This window comes from Ambystoma mexicanum, chromosome 12 (genome assembly GCF_040938575.1).
Source record: "Ambystoma mexicanum isolate Mex_15411 chromosome 12, UKY_AmexF1_1, whole genome shotgun sequence".
Lineage (NCBI taxonomy): Eukaryota > Metazoa > Chordata > Amphibia > Caudata > Ambystomatidae > Ambystoma > Ambystoma mexicanum.
This window is the reverse complement of record NC_090936.1, coordinates 692,118,216-692,139,446: the sequence shown is the minus strand read 5'-3', so window position 1 is coordinate 692,139,446 and position 21,231 is coordinate 692,118,216. Positions and strand designations below refer to the sequence as shown.

Here is a 21,231-nt window from a genome sequence, read left to right as displayed (position 1 = left end):
GAATCCATGTGATTCATCAAATCTCAGCCCTACTGCAAGTCAGAAATGTGATGAATACTACTTCCATTTTAAGTATACGGAATGGTTAAGTTACTTTTTTTCCACTGCTTCAGATTTCCTAACACTTGAACCAGGTCTCTAGTTTTCACAGATCTGGAAAAAAAAAACCTGCCCCCAAAAAGTCAATCCTCTCATGCACCAGTTTAAGGCTACTGCTTCATATTGGTGTTTGAAAGGTTCAATATTAAGAATGCTCCTTTAGTTGGCCTTAACCCCACAGCTGAAACCAAAGGATAACTGTCCATTCCACCTACCTAAGCAAAACCTATGAGCACATCAAACGGCAGGCACTAGGTTGGCAAACTTCTCCCTCAAATAAGCTTTATGAAGTACCTATTTATTCGTGAAAAGAAGCATACTCAGACCACCATTTCACTGACTTTATACCAAACAGCTAGTAGATATTCAGGCTTAACTGCACACAACTGCAGTGGAATAATATCAGCTCATTCGTGAAAATGAAAAGGAACAGTCAACAGATGGTACAGACTTCCTACTGTTTTCTTATACACAGGAATTAATGGGTCCACATACTCATGGGTCCACATACTCTGCAACCCACAACATACGGTGTCTTGGTTGTGTTGTCTCCACGTGTCGGATAGATCAAAGGTTTGCCAGATCTCTCGAACTTGGGCGCTAGCTTTGGATGGATTTCCTGTTGGACTTGTCGAGCCTGGGATCAATTGGGTTATTGAGGTCTGCTCCCCATAGGATGGTTGTTGCATTGGCCATTCCTAACTGGTTATCACCCAGTTGAAGTTATTTGGTCCATCGGTGTTCGGAGCATATGAATTTACTATCACTACCTCTTTTCCTTCGATTATCCCTCTCACTAGTAGGGCTCTCCCTTCAGGGTCCTTCCTTGAGTCAATAAGGCTGAAATTAGTTCTATCAATTAGGATCGCTACACCTCTGGCGTAAGACGAATAGGATGAGAAATACCGATGACAGCCCCAGGACTTGGCCCAATGATGTTCTGATGAAGGCAGGAGATGAGTTTCCTGTAATATGGCAATGTTCATTTTATGTCTTCGTAGGTATTGGAGGATTCTCCTTGTTTTCGCTGGTTTGTTACCACCACGGATGTTCCAGGTGGCGATCTTGAACATTGTCACTGCCATTTGAGAAGATTATGTTCGGGCTGGGACTCTAGGATATGGCTGGAGTCTTAATCCATATAGGCGGTCGGAGGGCCCCCCCAACTGGCCCACAATTAACAGTCCCTTGTCAACCGTACAGCCAACATTGCTGTGCTTGGGGCGCTGGTGGCCCTCCAAGAGGGGGCTGGCTCCCAACTGCTGTTGAGATTTTGTTCTGTGGTGGTCTTCCGTTGTGTGCGGCGGGCCTACAGCCGGAGCGGTCCAGGTAGTCACTGGTTTCTTCTCGTGTATTAAAGAACTGGGTTTTACCTTCATATTGGATGCATAGTTTCGCCATGAAGAGCATTGAGTATTGGATTTGGTTTTCTTGCAATCTGCGTTTCACGGCTGTGAACGATCTTTGTGCTTGGACTGCTTGGGAGAAGTCTGGAAAGAATTTAATCTTATTGCCTTTGTATTGAAGATCTCCTTTCTCTCTGGCGGCTCTAAGAATTGTATCTCGATCTCTGTAGTTTAGCAGTTTTGCTATGATTGGGCAAGGGTTTGCTCCTGTGATTGGCCTTGCATTGGGAACTCTGTGGGCTCTCTCGACGACAAAGAACTTGGAGGGTCTCTGTTCCAAAGAGATCTATGCAAAGCTTCTCCATGTGTACCTCCATTTTGGTGGCAAGTTGTTATCTCACTCCGACTATCCTTATTTTATGCTGAGAGCGACCTTCCAAGTTCTCGTTCTTGGCACATCTCTTTCATTTGCGCTTCTAGTGAGGATACTCTGGAAGTTAGGGCTGTTGCGCCATCGTCGAGGTCAGATACTCTCTGCTCAACTGTATTCAGCCTATCTGCGTGTTTGTCCAGTCGGTGTTGGAGCTGGTCAACTTTGGAAGAGAGTGCGTCGAGTTTGCTCCCTAGACCACCTATGCCTGCTTTAAGTTCAAGGAGAATTTCTCTAATGTCGAAATAGAGTGTTCCTTCATCTTGGGTTGGTGCTTGATTGGGAGATTGTGGTCTGCTGTGAGGTCGTTTTGGCCGAGGCACTGCTTTCAAAGTTCAGCTTTCTTTGCGACCTGTCGGTTTTCCCCATGATCCATGTAGGTGCGGACGCTAATGCGCCTAGGAGGTGACACGGGACAAGCCAAAGAGTTCCGGCTGGGTGATTGTGATAACCTTGTACTAGGCGCCGCGTTGTGTTAGGCGGGATAGAGACCTCTGTTGGAGGTATTGGCATGTTGCCCCTGTGTCTTTACAGCCTTGGGGAGATCTTGGGACAGAGTCTCAGATTGCGTCTGGCAAAGATATATCAACCTCAGGGGGCACGCGCCCGTTTGTCTCTTGGGCGAGATATTGGTGTCTCCGGCAGTATGCGGCCCTTCGGTATTATGCTGGTGACAGGCTTTGTGGGGGGCCTTTGAGGTGATACCTTTGGATCAGGGCTGAATGGTGTGGTTCTGTTGGGGCCAGGTGCATCTAGGTCGCTGGGTTTCGCTGCCGACGTTCCGTGATCCTATATTACTGTGCAGTTCCATTTTGCCCGTTTCCACACAGGTCCACCGATGGGATGAGATGGGCTTTGGGTACACTGCCTCAGTTTTGGGCCCTCGCGGTGGTCTATGGTTGGGGCCACTCACTCTGGAGCAGCCGTAGCGCTGTGGGATGTGTTTTTGGGGTGGTTTGGGGACGAGCGGCCTTGGTCCCTGGTCCCTCCGCGCGTGTGATCTTGGGCGCGGGGTTTCCCAGAGTTCCAGCGGCCGTTGAAGAGCTTTATGCCACTCGGGAGGGCCGGGCATTCAGGCGGGCCCGCCGCGCGGTAAGTGTCTATAGGGGCATGCAGGGCTCATGTGCCTGGTCCGCAGCCGGTTTAGGCTCTGGCGCGGTCTTGCTCGCCCGTGCTGCTCTCCGGAGGCCCTGCAAGTCTCTCCTCGGCGCCTCAGCGGTTGTTCAAGATCTTTATGTCACACGGGAGGACCAGGGTTTCAGGTGGGCCCGCTGCGCGGGCAAGTGACTAGGAGAGCGTACTGAGTGTCGTACCTGGTCTGAAGCCGGCGTAGGCACGGGCATCTGGCGCTGTCCTGCTCGCCCGTGCTGGTCTGCAGAGGCCCCGCAGGTCTCTCCTCGGCGCTGCGGACTCGCGCCTGCTGGCTCCTCTCGGCGGTCTGGGGCTCCGCCGTGGCACCTCTTGAATGTTCTGGTCAGGCGCAGATCCGTCCCGCGGCTGGCCGCCCTCCACAGACTGGTCTCTCCGCGTCTCTGCCGGAGGCCATTCCACGCCGACAGGGGGGGAGGTTCTCCACTGGGTATCCGGGATGAACCGTCAGGCGAGGGGCAGATTAATTACTGCGTTCTGAGCAGAATCACTCCAGCAATAGATGAGCAGCAACAGCATTCGATTTAGTGGGAGCAACACGGAGCTCACAGGAAGGCTGTCATCTTGGAAGGCTCTCTAGCGTCCTCTCCACCAAGCCAAACACTCTTGCCATGCTTACCAATATTACTCCATATAGGAAAGGCACTTCAATCCCTCTCAAACATTTACTAAAAACCATTGTTCGTCCTGGTGGCTGGTCTCCAAGCCATCAAAAATAAACTGAATAAAATATGAATATTTACCATATCATTCCCTAAACCTAAGGTAATGACAAACCATGTTTCCCCCCGGATTTGTCTGCAGGCAGGGGTAGGGGAAAATACAACAAAAACAAGCCGCCAGTTTACCGCCCAATGACATTAGCATTTGCAAACAGAGTCAACATTACCAAATTGATCAAAAAGAACTTGTACTTCCGAATCTACCCTCAATTTAAGAAAAAAAAAAAAGCCCCGTCCTTACATGCAAGGTTATTAAACCATGTGGACACGGCCCAATGAGAATCTTATGGTGGAGGCATACATTGCTAGTTCATTCTAAATTGGCTTTAGATCCGATACGGCTACCCAAACCCTAACCATCACAGTTCTTCTAGAGCCATTAGGACTGAGTCTAGAACAGGATGTTTAAGTCGCTGTTCCCAACATGGTTAGTCAGTCTTTACTGGCCTTCGAATTTCGCTCCTTCGTACAAATTCACTTTTTTCAAACCTGCAGTGCAGAGTCCCTCTGGGTTCATAACATTAACTCCTCGATGCATACCTTCAACATTTCCAAACCATACGTATTGGGTATGTTTTTGTGTAAAGAAAAATCAAAAGATGAACCTCCAACACCACCTCAGGTTCTGGTAAATAAAGTAATGCAAATGGGACCATTACTTAACACATTAAAAAGGCAGTGTGAGGGGTGATTAAGCTTTTGGGCACATTAATATAACTACATCCCACATCATGTGACAGAATACATACACCAACGTGCTGTGGGGCAAATAAGTTAAATTAGGCATGATCATATGTACTCCCCAGGCACATCGCCATTATGCAAGCGCATATTCTGCTCATCATTTGCCATGTTAAACCACTGCTCCGAGCCACACAATACAATGTACCGAAACTCACTGTGCATGTCACTGCTTGAGAAGTGCTTCACCCATTATTAAAGAATGCTTGCCTTCACTGTTTGATGTAGATCTGTTCTGGCATAGCTAAGAGTCTTTCCCTTTCTCGCCTTTCAGTCTAAGGCGGATTTAGCAGGGGTATATATTCATTTTACAAGACAAGGCCCCTCGTCTGCTTTGAATTGAGATATGACGCATTAAGGAGTATAGTTACCTTGAAGAAGAAATAAGGTACTTAACCTGTAACTCCAGTTCTCCAGCATTGGTATCCTTCATAGATTCACATGCTGTGAAAATTCCCTGTCAGGCTTGGAATCCTCTGTAACAGCAATTTACACAAACTGAAAACTGTCACTTTTGTGCTCATTTGAGATGTTGGGTCATACTGCCCACAGCCAATAGGAACACCTCCCTTAGCTCCTCCCCTGACGGCCATCTTCAGATTTTGACAATGCCACACGAGTGTCAGTAAGAGCCAAAAGACAAGCCATGCAGTGTAGGTGGGAGGGTTCCATGTGAATATATGGAACATACCAATGCTGGATAACTGGACTTACATGCAAGTAACTTATTCCTTCTCCAGCATTGGACCCTTCATAGATTCACATGCTGCAAATAGATTACAAAGCGGTATTCTAACAATACACACGGGCAGAAGCCAGCTCCCAGCATACCTTTCCACTGGAGAGGTATGCTGGGAGCTGGCTTCTGCCAGCATCCACATGCCAAAAGGTTCAGCAGAACCGATTGGCTGACTCTAGACTCTTGTGGAATCTGTCGATACAAGAGAACCTGGTGAATGTATGCACAGACCTCCGGGTGGCTGCACGGCAGATGTCGGGCAGCGGGATTCCGGAACAAAAACCAGTAGTTGCAGCCACAGCACTGATGGAGTGTGCCCAGGGCCCGACAGGCAGCGGCCTGCCGGCCTGGTGATGGCAGAAAGATGCAGGGTGCGATTCATCTTGAAATGCGCGACTGAGAGAGCCATCCCAGGTCATTAATGTCCAAATGAAACAACTGATATGTTGTATGGAAAGACTTATTACGTGCCACATAGTACTTGACGGCACGCACAACATCCAGCATGTGCAGGGTTGGCTCCGCTGGAGACTGTGGCAAAAATTACTGGCAAAACCACTGGCACCTTTGGCATAAAGGTTGGGTTAGTACGCAGAATAGCCTGGTCCCTGTGAAACGTAGGGCGGGTTGGATGAAAATGCTTGGATCTGACCCACTCGCCTGGCCGATGTGATGGCCACCAATAATGCAGTTTTCCAAGAAAGGAGTTTAGTGGATGCTTGGGGCATAAGCTCGAAGGGTGGCCTCATGAGCCTTTCAAGCAGCACATTTAGCTCCCATGCCGGAGCAGGGTGATGTACAGGTGGAAAAGATCGGAACAGCCCACACAGGGACTGTCACCAGCCGATGGGACCACAGGGATGCCCCCTCCCACCCTGTGGAGCGGTTGTACCTGGATATCACTGCCAGGTGAACCTTAATGGAAGAATGCGTCAAGCCAGTCTGGGTTAGCGACAACAGATAAGGCAACATGTCTTCCAGCCAAATGGTCTGGGGTTGCAGTCGATGGTTCCAGCACCACAAAAAGTTTCCACTTGCTTTTGAAGCACTTCAAGGTGGACGGAACTCTTGCTAGGACCTCCTGGCAATCTGGCGGCAAGGACAGAGCCCCAAATACTAAAAACACAGGAGACAGGCCATTAGAGAGCGGCTGGTTCGTGGTGCAGCACTGCCCCCTGGTTCCTTGACAGGAGCGATTGGTGCAGGTGCAGCTTGACCTGCGCCAATGGCGAGAGGGAAGGAGGTAGAGTACCAAAACTGTCTCGCCCATGCAGGGGATACAAATATCAGTTTGGACAGATACAGTGTGAAGGTGTGTAGAGGCAGCAGAGGAATTGAGGTGAATCCGAACCACCTTCCCCGTCAGGCGGGAGAGGGAAGGATTGCAGGGCCCAAATGACTGCCTGTAGTTCCAACAACTGCTGGCTCTTTTCTTCCTCTGACCAAAGGCCTCTGGTGTGTTGGTCCAGACAGTGGGCGCACAAGCCCTCCAGTGAAGCATCCGTCGTGATGGTGGCTTGATGGTCCGGCAACTTGAAGGGTGCTCCCTGCACCAGATGTCTTCTCGCGGACCACCAGCGAAGACTCTGCTTGAAAGCCTGTGTCAGGGCAATGCGGTCGACCCAGAGGCTTGGATCCAATAGGCATCCAGGAATTCCTGTACCGCCTCATGTGTAGCCGGCAGTTGGTGATCAACAGGATGCATGACGGCAGCATCTCTAGGAGTGCTTTGTAGTTGCGGACTGTCACTTGGGAGCTGCTGAGATAGCGCACCTTTTCCAGAAGAGCCGCCACCCTTTTGTCTGAGGGCCTGATGGTGCAGGTGCCGGTGTCGAGTCTTGCTCCGAGGTTCAGGCACGACTTGGTGATGTTGAAGAAACGCAGTTGTAGATACTGAATGCTGGTTGGCTTCTGTCAGCGGATAGGAGGGGGCTCTCACCAACCAGTCTATATATGAATAGACGTGGATGCCCCTTTGCCGCAAGTGTGCCACCACTGGTGCTAGGCATTTGGTAAACACCCATGGAGCAGACCGAATGGAAAGGCATTGATAGTACACTCCTGCCACCACACAACATAGGCAGCGCCGGTGTGAGCAGAAGAATGTGTGAAAATAGGAGTCCAAGGTCGAGGGACGCCAAGAAATCTGTGTTGCATTTGGGACAACACCTGTTGTAGTGACCATGTGGAACGTCTATGCCTTGAGGAACTGTTTGAGCACCTTTATATCTAGCATGGGCCTCCCCACCCATGACAAGCTGTGCAGTGATTATTTCCTTACCAGGAAGTAGTCAGAGTAGACTCCTGTGGCCACTTGGTCCTTTGGAACCTTCTCCACTGCACCCTTTATTTGTAGAGCTCGCACTTCCTTCCAACAAGAGGAGAACTTCTCTGGTTTGTGTGGGTAGAATGTCCAGTGGTTAGTCTACGAATTCCAGCGAGTGGCCCTGCTGGAGACAGGACAGCACCCATTTGTGACTGTTGTCATGTTTGCCCATGACAGTGGTCATCTCACCAGGGCGCTGAAGTGGGAGGGCCTGGCCCTGGGCTGGTCATATTTGTTTGCTGGATTGGCCCCTAGATTGGGAGGAGCCACAATGCCATTGCAAAACCCTGTAGGACCGGGACTTTTCTTTATTGGTCCCCTGGTGAGTACGGGGTCTTGTAAGAGAAGGACTGGACCGTTGAGAGATCCCACAAAGTCCTGCCATAGTGCACTTTGCCAGAACAAAAGGGCTGGCATCTTTGGTTTAGGATGCCCAAGGAATAAGCGGTTTCAGTGTTCGTTTTGATGGACTGCAGGGCCTCATCTACCTTTTTTCCAAAAAGGGCTTATCAACGACTTGGACTGGCCATTGGGTCGAAAGTCTGTGGACTTTAGCCAACCCTGTCTGTGTAGGACCATTCCATTCCCTAACTGGCAAAACCCAGTATCTAATGTCCACTGAGACCGCGGTGGCATGGTCTGATGACAATTGGCACTCATTGAAGAGGTCCATGGCCTCCTGTTTGCTTCAGGAAGATAGTCTAGCAGGTGACCCATTGTGTATCATAGTTCACTGTCGTAGCATGCTAGTATGGCAATAGCTTTTGCTGCTTTGATAGTCGTGGCTGCGGTGGTAATAACCTTGACGGAGGTGTTTGCCCGGAAGACTATGGGTTAGCCGACCATTTCCTGGCCACTGCAGAGACAACGAAGTCTGGCATGGGTTGGGGCAGGCAGCAGCGCTCTCCGGGGAGTATACTTTGTCAAACTGCACCTTTTTATCCGGGAAAGTAGTAGTATGTGTCAAGGGGACTAGGCCATCTTCTCAGATATCTTGTAACAGCAGGATGCTCTCTCCTGCCCTGATACTGCACACCCTTTACGCTGCTCCTCTGGGGGCAAGGCCGAACATCTTGGCCGATTTGGACATAAGCGCGTGACAGGCCCCCACCTCATCTGGGGGCGAGTTAGGCGGAAGGTCATCTTGTTCCCCATTACCAGTGAGAAACAGTCAAATGTGTCCATGTGGGACAAATGCTGGTCAACCACATCATCCAACTGGTCAGGATCAGTGTTAGTCCCAGTGTCCGACAGCCTTTGCGCTACTGGCAGGTGTTTCTGCTTTCTGGGGGGCCGGGGGATGTTGTCCACCTCCCTGGAGGGCCCTGGGACATCTGTACGAGGAAACCTGCGAGGCATTGGAACCAGGGCTGGTGCAGGGAGCCGGTGTTGTAAGACTGCCACCAGTGTGGTCAAGGTAGATAAAACATTCAGTAACATTTCTTTGTGGATGCAGTACTGGAGCCAGCTGCATGACGGGCAAACTGCCCTGTGCGTGGGATGAATGCAGAGGGGGGAAAATATGGTAATCTAATCAAGATAGCCTTAACCCACAGTGAACTTGAATGGGAGGCGATTTGTGTGGTGGCGATGAAGGCAGTGACACGATTTCTCCTCCTCTGGCTCCCCCACACCCTCCAATAGTGAAGGAATTGGATCAGATACAATAGTACCTCCCGATAACACGGCCAGCCCAAGGTTAGGTAATTGAGATCAGCAGATCCTGCATTTTTGTCTCCCATTGCCTTGCATCCAGACACATCATACTGTATTTTATACTGGTGAAATAAAATCCCCCCCCAAATGTTTCGTTTCTGACATGAGGTAGCACAAAGTGTAGTACGAGTATAGATGTAAGAAAGCAGATCAGAGTAGATAAAGCCATTAAACACTAGGCACATTCTACTCCACAGGGAATGGAGGATGGGCACATGTGAATCTCAGCAAATACAAGCATCAGAAATACAATTACAGTAAGTAATGTATCCCTTTTCAGGCTTGTGGATCTACTTCGATCACATGCTACGCAAAGATTAGCGAGCAGTGCCTGGATAAGGCGGTGGGTTATGAGAGGTACCGCAGCAAATATGTTTTACCACCATTTGTCCCACCTGTGAAACTGCTTTCGAATGTGTGTCAATGCGCAGTGCCAAGTAAAATTATTTATAGAGCTCCATGTAGCTACATTACAAATGGAGTCCAGCGGGACCTTTACAATAAAGGCCAAAGTAGCTTGTGTACCACTGATGCATTGAGCTCTTGGTATGAAAGGCAGTGTTTTCCTTCATAGTGAAATGCATACAGCTCTGCTACTCTCGATCCATCTGGAAATGGTGTTTTCAAACGTGATCACCTTCCCTGCCAGGTGCTATGGAGACCAACAGTTGGTCTCTTTTTCGTAGCTTATTTTTTTACATAGTAAAAAACTGCCCTCCTTGCATCTGGTGTATGAAGGTTTTTCCCAGCTGAATTTGAAGGATTTTGAAAGAAAGATGGTAGTTCAATGGACTGGTTGACATGGAACTTCGATATGAACTAATGTGAAAACCTAGGGTGTGTTCCTAGTACCAACTTGTCTTTGTGGAAGATAAGAAAGTGTCTTGCACTGACAAAGCTTGTAGTTCACTGACTTCTTATGGAGGTGATGGCCACCATAAAAGCAGTTTCATATTTTAGGTGTTTAAGGCTGGATGTGTGCATAGGTTCAAAAGGGGGACCTATGAGTTTTGCAAGTTTGGAGGCAGGTTTGAAATAAGGGGTGAGGGGGGGGCGGGTTAAAGCCTTTACACCCCTTCCATGAATGCCTTCATGACAGGGGCTTTCCACCAGGAAACTTTACTTTGGGAAGTGGTGTACACGGATAGAGCCACTAGGTGAACCTTGTTTGAGTTGAATACTAGACCAGAGTCTAGTAAGCGGAGCATGTAATGAAGTATGTGTGATGGAGTACATTCAATGGGGGTTACATGTTTTGACTGGCACCATATTACACATCTTTTCCATGTGTTAACGTAAGTTTCTGGCATTTGGTTTGCGTGCCTCCTTGAGGATTTCCATACACCTTTGAGGTAGTTTTAAGATGGTCTAACTATGACTTTAGGAGCCAAGCTGCCAAGTTCACAGATTGAAGGTGTGGGTGCAACGTTGTTCCCCTCCCCCGCCTTTTTGGGTGAGCATGTTGGAGTGTCATGGGATCGCACATAGTTTGCACAGATGCGGACACCAAGGTGGTCTCGCCCACATAGGAGCAAACAGGATTAGAGTTATTGGTTCCTGGTGCTTTTTGTTCACTATCCTGCTCAGTAGCAGCGTTATGAGGAAATGCTTCGACATTTCCCTGACCAGCTCATCCACAGGGTGTTCCCTTGTATCCGGGTTGGGGAACCCTGGATGCAAAGTCTAAGCATTATATGTTTAGGCTTGTGGTGAACAAGTCTAACGGAGGATAGCCCCAGAGGGAAAAGATAGTCTGAAATATTTCTGCTGAGCTGCCACTCGTGCTGTTCAGCTAGAGGATCTCTGCTTAACGAGTCTGCTAGAGAATTGAATTCCCCTGGAACATGTTGCAACACTAGGAACATGTTGCGCTTGAGTGCCCACTTCCACATCTTTTGAGCTAGCCTGGACAGACAGTGTGCCTCACCGCTTGTTCTAAAAAAATGTTTTTAAAAAAAAGACATGGCATACATGAGCGCTTCCCTGCTGGGCTGTGTATAACATGGCAGTGGTTGAGTCTGTGGAATTGTACCGTTTGGCCTGACCGATGCAACTGAAAAGCTTGTAGGGCGTTGAGCACTGCTAGTATCTCTAAAGGTTTTATGTGATTTTGGGCTGGATTATGGGTCCGCAGGCCATGCGCTGTGTGGTAATGGTAATGGCTTCCCCACGCAGTGGGATGCGTTTGTTGTGACAATTGCTTGCACTGTAGGGTTGTGAAAAGGTTTTCCCTTAAACAGATTTTCCTTTGTCCACCAGTATAGCGCTTGAACTAGTGTTAGGGAATCAACCACTAGATCGTCCCACCAACTGCTTGTGTGAGACCAGTTTTCTTTCATTGAGTGCATGCGCAACCATACATGCATGAAGGCATCATCCCAAGCAAGCGCACTGCTTTGCATACAGTAATTTGACGACCGCTAGATAGTGAGGTATTTGTAGCAGTACATTTTGCAATCTTTCGTCTTAAACCCTCTGTCTTTATGACAGCTCCCAAGAACTGTTTTGTTTGGAACAAGTTGATTTTTTTCTAGTTTATTGAGAATCCCAATCGAAACTGAAGATAGATTTTTGCTTGCAAATGTGAGGGGGATTCCCCGGTTATCAGCCAGTCGTCCAGATAAGGGTACACTGGAATTGATTCTCAGCGTAAGTGTGCTGCCTCTACCGCTAGTACCTTGGTGAATACCCTTGAAGAGGAGGCTATGCCAAAGGTAAGCACCTTGAATTGGTAGTGTTGATTCACTATTTTGAAGCGCAGGAATCTTGTGCGCCAATATCATTGAAATATTAAAGTATGCATCTTTCATGCCCAAGGTTGCCATGTAGTCCCCTTTATGCAGTGGGATTACCTCTTGTAGCGTTGTCATGCAGACTTTTTGTGGCTTGACACGTGTTCGTGGGGCGCGGGTCTAGGACAGGGCGCATTGTTAGGCCTTTCTTTGGCACAAGGAAGTACATTGAATAAACACCCTTGTTTACCTGGTTTGCTGGGACCATTTCCATTGCGTCCTTTAGTAGCAGTGCCTTGACTTCTAGCACAAAGAATTGTTCTTCCTGTGTAGTTTGTCTTGGCGGTTGGTTGGCCGGTGTTTGCATTAGCTCTATGCAATAGCTCTCTCGCCACTGTGGAAAGTACCCACTTGTCGGATGTGTTCACCTCCCATGCGTGGTTAAAATGAGAAAAACGACCTTACTGGAGAGGCATGGCAGGGGACCTGTAGCAGATGGTCATTACTTAGGAGGGGTGGTGCCCCCCTCTAGAGTATGATCTTACTCTACTTCTGGACCTTCTGTGGCCCCTTTCAAAGTTTTGTTGAGGACGGCCCTTGAGAGGAACCCCGTGACGAACTCTGCTCACCTTGGTTGTAGTTGGAGGACTGCTGGGAGTTTGGTCCTCTAAACCGACATGTATTTGAACCTCCTCTGCACAAAGTGTTTGTTTTTTAGTTGTCCCAGAGATTTGAGGGCATCATTCCTCCTTAGCACTCATCAACACATGCATTGGGCTCAATGGGCATGTTTAAAAGGGTGGCCCCGGGTCTCCAATTTGAAACTCGATTGACGTAGCCATGCATGGAGTTTGATGAGGTTACCTTCTGTCACAATTCGCCCCACATGGTCTGCTGTGTGTACGTTTTTTTTAAACACCATTAGCATTTTTAATAACACCCCAGAAGCCCCAACTCCCCCCCACTCTCCCCTCCCCTCTCAACTCAACCCACCCCCCCAAACACTTTAAAAACTTTGATATTTAACTTCAATCAGACCCCAACTCACCCTACCCCCCCCCCTTCCAGTGTCCAGATCAGCCCACCCGATTTCCATTCTCTTCCTCAGTCACAGCCAGCAGTTCTCTCATCCACAGTTCCTCCAAGGGTCAAACGGGACTGCTACCGGTACCCAAATCCCTACCTTCCTCTTGAACCTCTTCCTTTCCCACCTCTCCACCCCTACCAGTATTGCTTCACGGGGTCGTATATCGTTATTCTCCCCCCTCCCCGACAGGTCATTTCAAAATTGGGTCCAATGAATCGTAACATCCTCCACCCCCAGCTCCGGGTCCACCTCTTTCAAAACAGTTAGTTCCCCCACCTCCGTACATCTTTTCACCATTGATTAATTGCTGGGCCTTGTGGACTTTTCCAAGCTATCGCCATACAGCGCTTTGCCAACGCAAGCAAGAATCGGCCCATTCTGTTCCGCATCTTATACCCTTTCCCCCCCCCGGGAAGTTTACCCCATAAACAGATTTCCGGACATAGTTCCCATCAGGCCATTCACTCCTTTCAGGAGCTCATCCCAGAACTTCATTATTAGCCAACATTCCCATGTCATAAAACCCTGCCTGCGCCCTACCGCATCTAGGACATTCATCTGACAACTCCCTGTTCATTGCCCGAAGTACCACTGGAGTCACATACGTCCTATGTAAAATATTCAATTGAATCAACTGGAACCGGGCATTCCTTGATGTCTTCCGAACTAACTCATAGACCTGGGCCCATTCCTTCCCTGATATTTGACGCCCCATATCCGCCTCCCCCCTTTCCTTCACCTTCAAATCCCCCTCTGATTTCCCCTCTCGCAGGGCCTTGTATATCCGTGAGATTTGCACCGCCCCACCTGCCTAGTGTAACCATACTCTAAGCACCGGGCACAACTCTGGTTCCTCTGGAATTTTCGCCCATAGCACCGCTAATCTGCGCACCACCGCCCCATACGCTAGGAAAAGACCCTGCGGTAAGACAAACGTCTGACACCATTCCTGGCAGGTGAGTAGTTCCCCCCCCCCCCCTACCCCCCCACCCTTCAAATAGGTCTCCCAGCGTCTCGCATCCCTTCTCTCCGAGCCTATGGATTCCTACCCTTCCAATCGCCTGGCAAAGCTTCCGATCCACACCCCATGGGTGTCTTCCCTCATCTTCCTCCCACCAACATATTTCCGCCAGGTCTCTCTCACCGCCTCAAACACTACCGTTCTACCCTCATCATCCAGCGGGAACCGAAGTAATTCAACCGGCCTGTAGTTGGGCAGTAGATCCCTCACCAGTCCGTGTAGAAGTCCACCCCCCCTTACCCCTCCCGGTTGGTCCCACAATAACACTGCCTGCAGTTGTGCTGCCACAAAATATTGTTCATAATTCGTGGGACCAAGACCTTCTTCTCTAGTCCTTCATAGCATCTCTAAGGAAACCCTCCTTCTCCCCGTACCCCACAACAGTTCTCTAATCTTAGCGTCCAGCATCTTGAAAAACACTTTGCTACATACGGTACATTAACAAAAAAATAAAGTAATTGCGGAAGAATCACCATTTTACACAGCGCTACCCTGCCCATCAGGGACAGGGGCAACACCTTCCAAAACTGGACGGAATCACCTATTTTAGATAGAGATCTTCCTGTGTTCTGTACAAACCTATCCTCCATGTCATGGAATATCCGTATCCCCAAATATTGAAACGACTCAGTTTCCCATTTTAACCCAAGTTCCGGCAGCTCCTCTAGTGGACAATCTCGTAGCACCCCTAACGGCAATAGCACCGATTTCCCAGGGTTAATATGGAAACCCGACATATCAAAAATTACGCAAAAGTTCTGGGAGATACACCTTAGGATCCACCACATACAACAAGTCGTCCGCATATAGAGAAACTGTTTATGCCCTCCTGCCTCAATGCCCGCCTCCTCCATTTCTTGTCGCAGGAATGCCACCAGTGGCTCCAGTACTAAGGCAAACAGAATTGGGGAAGCCGCACACCCATGCCGCGTCCCCCTTCCCAATTCCCATGTCCCAGATAACCAGTTATTCGTCCTCACCATCTGTACAGAAGAGCCAACCATCTACAGATGTTCGCACCAAACCCAATTCCCGCAATACCCTAAATAGCCATTTCCACTCCAGGGAATCAAACGCATTCATAGCGTCGAACTATGCTATCGCCATCTCCCGCTTCTGTGATTTCACTAGATCCATAACATGGAGCTGAGCGATGTTCCCGGACGTATTCCTCCTCCCAATAAACCCGCATTGATCCGGATGGAGCAAGCTCGGCGCCACCCGTGCCAGCATAGCAGGTAGGATCTTCCCTAGAATTTTCCCATCGACATTCAACAAGGAGATTGGTCGATACCCTGCACAATCCCTCGGGTCCTTCCCCTCCTTTAAAATGACTGCTCACTGCTTCCCTCATCGACTCCGGGAGACAGCCAGTCTGAAAGGCCTCCTCGTATACCTTCAGGAGTTGTGGCACCAGGAGGTCAGCAAACACCGAGTAAAACTCCACTGGGAGTCCATCGCTACCCGGTGCCGTTCCTCTCCGTAATGCGCGGATCGCCCAGCGAATGTCCCCCTCTTCAATCTGAGCCTCCAGTTCCTCCCGCAGGCCCTTCCCCAGTTTCGGCAGCTGCAACGTCTCCAGGAGATCCTCGGCCTCCACATATCCATCCTCATATACAACTCCCTATAGAATGCCACAAATGCATCATTGATATCTCTCTGGGTCCCCACCATCTCCCCATGCTTGACCTAAGCTGCGTGATCATCCGATGCAGCTTTTCCCTACTAATCAGCCAGGCCAACAACTTACCCACATTATCCCCCTCCCCATGCAATCTCACATGACGTCTGCTGGTCTGCTGTTGTCAAAATGCGACAGTCCCCCAGGGTCTCCTGATGGAGCTCTATCGCCTGTGCCAGTAAATCCCCCACCTCCTCACCCCCCGCCGCCGCCTCCCTATCCAAATCCACCCACCCGAGCCTCTGTCCGCTGTAACCTTTGTAGGAGCCGCTTATGCCTCCCTAATATCCCAGTCATGCACTTCCCTCTAATGGTCGCCTTAAAGGCTTCCCATAACACCCCACCCCCTCGAGTCCACCGAGCCTTCATTCAACTCATTCAGCTCCGATCCCATCCCTAAACTCACCCACGAACATCCCATCTCGCAAAGCCTCCCTCTGAAGACGCCACAACTGTCCGTGGGGGCCTCTCCTCAACCTCCAAATAGCGTGACCACTAAGGGGGAATGATCTGACAGTGCGCCCCAAATACGTTGCGTCCCCAAAATTCTGACAATGTTTCCCTTCACGTTACAATGTAATCCAGGCGCGAATATGAGCTGTGCACACCCGAATAATATGAATAGCCCCTTTCCTCCCCATGCTTCTCCCTCCACACCCTCCACCAGGTCCTGTTCCTTCATTATTCTATGTAGTGATCCTGCCATATGCCTCTTAGGTGCGCGCCCCCCCCCCCCCCCACTACTGCCCGACCCATCTAACCTCATCTAAAAGACAATTAAAATCCCCATCCCATATAATCATGTCCCCTTTATGTGCCCCCACCATTCGAAGCACTGAGGGGAAATATTCCTCGTCATCCACATTTTGGCGCATAGGCGTTCACCAGGCAGACGGCCCTGCCCTCCCACGAACACTGCACACGCACTGTCCTACCGATCTCTTCTTTCCATACCCCCTCCACCAGCAATGGACCCCTCTCGCCACCCAGATGAGCAACCCCCTTGCCTGGGTAGAAAATGTACCAATTGCTTGCCCTCCCCACATGTTCCCCAGCTTCCCTAACACTTCTGCCCATGCGTGTGCCTCCTGTATCAAGGGCCACCTGTATCCCCTGCCCTTTTCAGAAATTCCCCCACCCTTCGTCTATTCAGGTAACTCCCTAGTCCCTGGACATTCCACGTCCCGAGTTTCAAACTTACCCATCTGACCATCCGAGATACTGAAGCCTCACTCAGGTTATCCCCTCTTTCCGACGTCTCCACTCCCCGCTCCATCCCGTCCACACCTTACTGCCGCTGTGCCAGATCTTTCCTCCCCTCTTTGAACCCCAGCCCCCATCCTCTCGCACCTACCTCCAACTTGCCGCTCTAACCCAAATCCCCCCCCCTCTTGCCCTGTCCCACCCCCCAAACCCCATAACAAATGTGGGCGATTAGACCCTACCCTGGACCTAACCCCCCCTCACCTCCCCACTCCAATGCTGTAGACCCCTCGACTTACCTAGCCCGCCCACCCTTTCCCTCTCGCGGGTAGCAGCCAATAGCGTCATGAACCCCTGGGGGCTTCCTCCACCCCCCCCCCCCAGCACCACACCACCTGTGTCCGAACCCCATCCCCTTCCACCCACCTTGACATCCGGATGACCGATTTCCGGAAGTCACTCACCTACCGGGGACGTGAAATACCATACCCCCCCCCCCCCCCCCCCAACACCTTCGACTTCGCCGGAAAGATCATCATACTTCAGATTGAGTTCCCGGGGTCGGCTCCTCAAAGCGTTACATGACCTCCTTTGCCGCTTCCACCTCCAGAGTAAAGTCCGGGAATATCTGCAACTTTGCCTGCCCAATTTCATAGCAGCACACTCTGCATGCATCCTGCAGGATGGCATCCCGATCTCGAAAGTTAATGATTTTGGCCACTAACACCCTTGGCGGCGCGCCCAGCGGCGGGGGCCTTCCCAGCACTGAGCCCTTTCCACTGTGAAAAGTTTAGACAAACCCTTGATGCCAAACATCCTGCGAACCAATTTCTCAACGTAGAGTTCTGTACTGGGACCTTCCTCCTTCTCCGGGACCCCGATCAGGCGGATATTGCACCGCCTGGTGTGGCCCTCCGCATCTTCGGCTCTTCCATCCAAAACCCGTGTCGCCCCCACTAGGCCCGCCACCTGGTTCTGGAGCTTCTGGTCTGGACGACATCTTCCACCATGGAAACCCTTTGCTCCCTCCGTAACCCTTTCACAAAATTTACAGAGGTGCGCCCTGACCAAGGAGACGTCCACTCCCACCTCCTTAATACTCTCCTGAAGGGTGACTCTTGAAGCTTGTATTGCCGCCATCAATGAGTCCAAAGTCACTGCTCCTTCCTCCCCACCGATTGAACTCTCCCCCGCCAGTCATTCTGGGCCATCTTGCTTAGGAGCCCCATCCTTTGCCTCAGTGTACTTAGCCATCCGTTGCTGGCTCTTGCCCATATTGGACAGTAGGGGGCGGGCAGTGTAGGAGCGGCCCCAACACTCCACCAGCTGGAACTTCAAAAAATTAATTCAGTGTCCAGTCCTGAAGAAATACTGCGTGACTGACTTGCTCGTCCTTATATCTTTACCCGATAAGGGCCCCTGGAGTCTATCAGCCCTGCCGGGCGGGAGTCAGTCACCACCCCCCTGCGGTATGGGCCCTCCAAACTTCCCACTCTCCATAAACTTCACTGGTGCGCACCTTATCTCTCGCCAGTCCCAGGCCGCCGCAACCCATCACCTCCGCCTTTGCAGCTCCTCCGCCGCAGCCTCTCACGTTCCAGGATGTCCTCTACACAGGGCTCCCCCTGTATTCTGATGTCACCAGCCCCCCCCCCTGTTCACAGAGACTCCACCTGCCCTCAGGGGGAGGGCGTATCCAACTCTTCACTGCCCGCCGCCAGCACCCCTCCGCTCAGCCTCAAACTTCCAGCCTGCACGTCCCAGCCACGGCCAACCATGTCCAGGGCCGTGTCCAGGCTACGTGCCAGTCAAGCTATCAACACCTCTGCGGCCGCGCTCCTTCACCTCCAAACCGCAGTCCAGACCAAGGTATCCGATCCCGCCTGGCACCGCCAGGCCCTCCAATCCTCCGCCACAGGTGCCACCACCCTCGCGGAGCGTGGGCCAGTCCACCGTCCTGCTCCTGCGGCGTACTTCCCCGCAGCCTCCCCTCAGCAGTCCTGCGCTGTCCCTCAGCGGGACAACAACCTCCTCACCCGCTGCAGGTGCCTTCTCCTCTCAGGCAGGCCTGGCCCTCACTTGCCTCGAGCCCGCCGCCGCAATGCCGGGTCCCTGCTCCTCCTCGGCAGCTTTCAGTTCTTCCCCGAATCTTCAGCGATCATTCTGGCCACCATCTTGGACCCACGCGGACAGCCCGCACTACAAAGCGAAGTTTCCCCGAAACCCTGCCACATTAACGCTGTAGGCAGGAGTCAGGCAGATCACCGGCACCTCCGCTTCCAGTCCTGCCGTTTCCACACAAAACCGTAGGGTTCAACGTAACGGATCTCCTCAGGATTTCTGCCGTGGCCCGGGAGCACAGGAGACCTACGACTTCATAGCTCCGTCGCTGGCCACGCCCCTTGTGTAAGTTATTTTTAAGAATGCAGCTTTCTACTGGTCTCCCTTCAGCAAGTTTGTAAGAGCTGTGTCTTTAGGGGTTCTCGGACCGAGTCCATTTGTTGTGCGACCTAGTCCCACTTGTGGCAACTATAGCTGGCCAATAGCGTAGTGTTAGCTATCCTCACTTGATAGGCAGCTGAGGAAGCTACTTTCCTGCCTAGGGTGTAAATATTCTTGCTCTCCTCATTAGGAGGAGCTTTGGCAGAGGCTAATGGTGGCCCTGCTCTCACACTTGTGGTGGCAACTACTAGAGAGTTGGGCTTTAGCAGCCCCCTAATGTACAATGGTTCTGATGGGGCTGGTCTTAAGGGGCACGTAGAGAAGGCGGAATATGCCTATGGACAGATTGAAGCAGTGGGATGATTGCTGCAGATCTCTTATCCCCAAGGACATCCTCTCCAAAGTCTTTATCAACTTGAGCTTTCTGGGTATTGATCTTAAAGTGTTCTGCAGCCTTTAAGGGCAGGTCATTGTACTGCAGCTGGTTGTCCACCGAAGAATTAGCCACTGGTCTGTATGGTCTGGGGAATTTGATGATATACACATAGTCATAGTATTGATCCCTTTGTCTTCAGGGTCTGCCAACGAGCCGGGGTCTTGGGAGCCTTGAGTGTGGTAATGTGTCATGCGCCACGTCTTGATATGTCAAAGTATTAGTTTGTGTTGCGTCCAGGTGGGCTCTTTTGGCGTCAGGCAGTTTGTTAGGTACTTCGCTTTGGGGGGGGGGGGGGGGGGGGGGGGGGGAGGGCCTGGATGCTGGTAAGTTGATCTGGATGTTGATCAAAGAAATTTACAAAACTGGACATTCTCCTCATGACCCCATCAAACCTTTCTGGGGTCCACTGGGAGGAACTTGGCAACACTGAGGGAACCGGTGTAGGCCAAGGCTGTGGGGTAAGGGGCTGTTTGTGATGCATTGCCCCTGACAGGGTGTCTTTAGGGTTAGAATAATCCCTAATCTTTGAACCTTGCAATTGATGCTTGGGATGTGGAGGCCTGAGTTTTGACGTCTTTGCCTTAGAAGTCATACAACTTTGAATTTTCAGTAGGGGCTGTCGACATGTCTTGACGTCTGGTCGCTGGAACCAGAGGACATCCCCGATTTGATTGCGATAATCGGAAAAGGACCGTTTCAAGGGCCCGACGTGTGGCGATGGTGACCGCAATGGCCCAGAGGACATGGATTTTTCGGACCTTCCCTTCGACACTGCATGTGGCTTTTCGGTCGATGGTATGGTCGACTGTCGGCCATTGGGGGTGGGGGGTGTGCTTGGTGTGGCGTCTCGTGGAGGTGCTCGAGCCACCAGGTGTCTTCTCCATAGCAGAACCTCCGGCCTGCCTGTTGGGAGTTGAAGCCTCACAGGTGGGAATCTGCCAGGTCCTGATTGCCCTAAGCGTCAGTTTAAGACACCGGCATCGCCATCGCTGGAGGCTCCCTCGATGTCAACGCAAGAAAGAGGCACAAGTCTGAAACTCGCCTGAAGCTCGAAGGAGGGACACAGAAGACCGAAAAAGGGTGGTTGGGACGCTAGAGTTACAGCATCAGCCCGACATAAGAAGCCCAAAGCAGGTTAACCATGAGAAGTTCTGAGACACAACGAGTCATGGCCTCAGCCAGACGAGAGAAACGGGAACCAAGAGAGGTTGGGACACTAGACAGCGTCAACCCGACAAGAAACCATAAGCAGGAAAACCTTAACGACAGCTAGACACGAGAAACCTGACAAAGTGGAACCAAGAAAGAGGCGGAAACGCTAGAGCACCAACGGATCGATAAGTCCATGGGGTAGGAGCCCG

The 21,231-nt window shown here is 50.9% G+C and overlaps 1 protein-coding gene across 2 annotated transcripts in view; it reads right to left on the bottom strand.

Annotated features, from left to right (window-relative positions):
* The window catches only part of GTSE1 (G2 and S-phase expressed 1), a 1,052,868-nt gene that overhangs the window by 861,800 nt on the left and 169,837 nt on the right, over nucleotides 1–21,231 (bottom strand). The gene's annotated exons all lie outside the window — the stretch shown is intronic.